A 4,113-nucleotide genomic window follows, 5' to 3' on the forward strand; every position below is an offset into this window, starting at 1 on the left:
TCAAACCCACCAGCCACTCCTCGGAAGGAAGGTTGGGCATTCCTACTTCCGTAGTGATACTGCCTCAGAAACCCAAGGAGGGGTCGCTATGAGTCGGAGCCGACTCGATGGCAAACAACAACAACAACAACATATATGCCCCAATAACTATTACACCCTTTTAATACACCCTGGATCTTGGAAGCTTTCTTTTGGGGCTTTCTAGTTTAGTGAGAACAGCCATGCACGAGAGAGGATGTCATGTTCTGTGCAACAGTGAAAGCCTTATGCTGAGACTTTTCCCAGGTTTTGCTTGATGCGTCTCTTTGCCTGTATACTTTGTGGTTCTAATAAATGGGGAACTGTAAGTATAGATAAGTCTCCATGAATTTTGTGAGCTGTCCTAGAGAAGTAAGAAACCCACAAGGCTCAATGAGTCTTTGACTTAGCTTGGAGTGGCTAATTCAGAGAAAGGTTGAGCAGGTAGTTGTTTTGTGAAGACCCAACTCATGGTGACTGGGTGACAAAAGCTGGATGGGCAGTTGATCAAGGATAGCTTCTAGCTTGTGCCCTAGCTCCTAGGGACTAGAAAGAGGGGCTGGTTGCTCTGAAATTCAGAGAGTTGTATGGACTTCCACGCCTATGCCTGGTATTTATTGACCTAGACCCATGTGGCCAGAGAGAGGCCAGCTGGTCTGAAGTGTGGGAGTTGTGAAGACTCCTGAGCCTATGGCTGGTACCTGATGACTTTGGCTTAGGATTGCCAGGGATGAAGTCTGACCTAACTACGCATTGTTAGGGTCAGAAAGAGAAAGTGCCACAGAACTGCTGGCAATAAAGATCTTGGAGATGTGGGAAGATTAAAGCCTGGATCCATTTCCAGGGAAGTGGATTCATGCTAATTCTTACCATACAATTAATAATAAAGGTGAGGTTTGTGCACCTCGCCCCTTTTGCACTGAAACCTCATCTTCAACTTCTCTCCTCTGCCACCTGATCTTTCTAAAAACAACCATCTCTCCATGGCCTCTGAGTGTGTTTCTCTTGGGTTCTCTTTCTCCCTTTTGAGAATGTCTCACACACGAGTACAGGGGCCTTAGATTTGACTGAAAAAGCAAAATAATTAGCATCAGTTAGGACAACAGTAGAACCATTTCTCTTTTTGGCCTTTATTAGGAAGTAAAACCAGGTGGGCAAGAACCACAAGCCAAACATCAAAGCCTCATTGATGTTTAGGGGCCTGAGGGACTGGGAGAAACTGGTGTTGGAAGGAGGATTCTCCACACTCATCCTTTCCCTATCACCATGTTCATAGCAGCACTAAAAAGTGATGGTGTCCTCTACTGGGGTGGCCCCCTCGGACATTGGGCATTAGACAGTCAGTCTCATGTATGGCGACAGCTGGCTAGAGGTATGCTGCTGGAGCCCAGGTGGGCTGGCTTCAGGCCCATCCTGCTCCACCTGTGGCCTCCACAGAGCTGTTTCCTCTGGAACCCAGGCTCCTGCCAGGGCAGGAAAGGAGACAGGGGCATCCCAGACATGCTGAGAAGTTACCCAGGAATAGCTGTACCTTCAGAAGGGCCTTGAGGGAGTCAACCTCCAGGCCTTGACCCTGGCTGCAGGCCCAGCTTCTGAGAAGGGCACTGGCATGGAAGCATTTCAATGTCTTTTAAATACATGATCTGGGATTAGATAACCATTCACATGACCTTTGTCCGTTCTTGCCCGGAGCCACTGGAGTATGAGTTAATAAATACGGGAGGAACTAGGCAAGGCGAGGTGGGGTTTGAGTTGGAGCCACAAGAGAAACGGAGGAGTCTTGAGTCTCTCGGCTGGGTGCAGGGCCTCTAGCCTGACCTTTCCACTTGTGGATGTTTTCCTTCAAGGTGGGTTCTCTATGGCCAGGGTAGCCATTTTTCCTGTTTGCCCAAGACAGTATCACTTTAACTTGCCCTCCTGATGGTAGTGGTGGTCTTGGCTGACATTCCTGAATCCCAGTTCTGTTTTTAGCAACAGCTGGTCTCAAAGACTGGCCCAATGCTTGGGACCAAATCATCTGTCATGCTTTAAGCGTTATTTGCTGTGGAGTCAATTCTGACTCATAGCAATCCTATAGGACAGAGTAGAACTGCCCCATATGGTTTCTTATTTTTTCCTGTGGAGCAGCTGGTGGGCTTGAACCACCAGTGTTTCAATTAGCAGTCAAGCACTTAACCATTGTACCACCAGGGATCCTTGTTTGAAGCACAGAGCTCTACAAATGTTCTGAGTTGGGTCCTCAAAAGCATTACTTGGAAACTTGTTAGGAGAGCAGATTCTCAGGCTCAACCTCAAACCCTCTTAATCTGAAGCTCCAGGATTAAGGCCCAGCCATCTGCTTTAACTGGCCCTCCAAAAGTCTAGGTTCTCGCCTCGACTCCATTTGTCACTGAGCTGGGGCTTTTCCTTGTGCCCATTTCCTCAACTGGAGATTGAAGATAACAGCATCTCCCCTATTTGTATTTCAGGATTTGTATTGCCAGGGATGAAGTCTGACCTAACTGTGCATTGTTAGGGTCAGAAAGAGAAAGTGCCACAGAACTGCTGGCAATAAAGATCTTGGAGATGTGGGAAGATAAAGCCTGGATCCATTTCCAGGGAAGTGGATTCATGCTAATTCTTACCATACAATTAATAATAAAGGTGAGGTTTGTTTTTTAAAATAGCCAAGCAACACTTAAAAAGTTGCTACCAAGTCTGTAAGATGTAAAAAGTCTGTAAGATGTTAAAAAGTCTGTAAGATGCTACCAAGGAGAATTTTTTAAAAAAGAAAAAGAAAAAAAAAAAAAGAGATTAATTTACTCGGTCATCACCCTTTTCCCCGATCCCCTCTTACCAAGAGCACTGGTCTATAAGCCAAGGTTTCCACCTTGGAACCTTGCATATGCTTGCTTCCTGGGTCCTGAAACCTGACTGCATGCAACACTGTGCAAGAGTAGAAATGTGCCTTTCTTGTGGATGACCGTGCAGAGGGTCCCAAAACCAAGAACCATGACTTTGCAATGTCTTTGCAAGCTCCCTTACACCAAAGGTTTGTGACCCTTGTAAAATGGTAATAACTTCCTGGTTGCCCTGGGACCAGGAAAGGCAATGGCACCAACGGTTAGAGAACCAAATATAGAAGCTAGCCTGATCTCTTTCCCCCTAGGGTTTTCACACTTGCTAATGAGTAACAGACTCTGATGGACAGGTGTGTGTGTGGGATAGGGGGGGCCTTCATATTCCTGTGTATTTTTGAATCCACAGAAGGCAGGCAGGGTAAGTAAACGTCTGCAGGTGTTTTGTGTCAGTGGCTTCACTTACATCATCTCACTAACTCATTACAGCAGCTCCATGAGGTTCTCATCTCAAATTATAACTAAAAGGACTGAGGCGGAAAGTGAAATGACTTACCCAGTGGGGCAAAGGGGATTAGAATCCAGATCCTTGTTACCCTTAGCCACTCTGTGAGAGGCATTAGTCTGTTCACTGGTAGAATTCTTGCCTTTCACACAGAAGACCTGGGTTCAATTCCTAGTCAATGAATGTCATGCATAGAAACTACTTGTCTGTCAGTGGAGGTCTACATGTTGCTATGCCTAAGGCACTTGACTGCTAACCAGAAGGCTGGTGGTTCAAATCCACCAGCCACTCCTCAGGAGGAAGGTTGGGGAATCTACTTCCATAGTGATACCACCTCGGAAACCCAAGGAGGGGTCGCTATGAGTTGGGGCCAACTTGACGGCACATAACAACAACAATATGATTTTGAACAGGTTCCAGGGGAGCTTCTAGACTAAGATGGACCATGAAGGCTTGGCAATTTACTTTGGAAAATTAGTTAGTAAAAACTCTATGGATCTCTTAAAATTTGCAAGCAGCCATCTAGATGCAATGATGGATCTTTCCTCGTCCAGAGCAAAGAAGAATGAAGAAAACCAAAAATTAATGGAAACAATTAGTCCTAGTGACTGGTACACCATGCAATCCTCAGCCTATATGACTATGAGACCAGAAGAACTAGATGGTGCTTGGCTACCACTGTCAACCACTCAGAGTGGGATCTACGTAGGAGATCCTGGATAGAGACGGAGAACAATGTGGAACAAAACTCAA

This window comes from Orycteropus afer, unplaced genomic scaffold (genome assembly GCF_000298275.1).
Source record: "Orycteropus afer afer isolate SDZICR_OR568_19922 unplaced genomic scaffold, OryAfe1.0 scaffold00004, whole genome shotgun sequence".
Classification (NCBI taxonomy): domain Eukaryota; kingdom Metazoa; phylum Chordata; class Mammalia; order Tubulidentata; family Orycteropodidae; genus Orycteropus; species Orycteropus afer.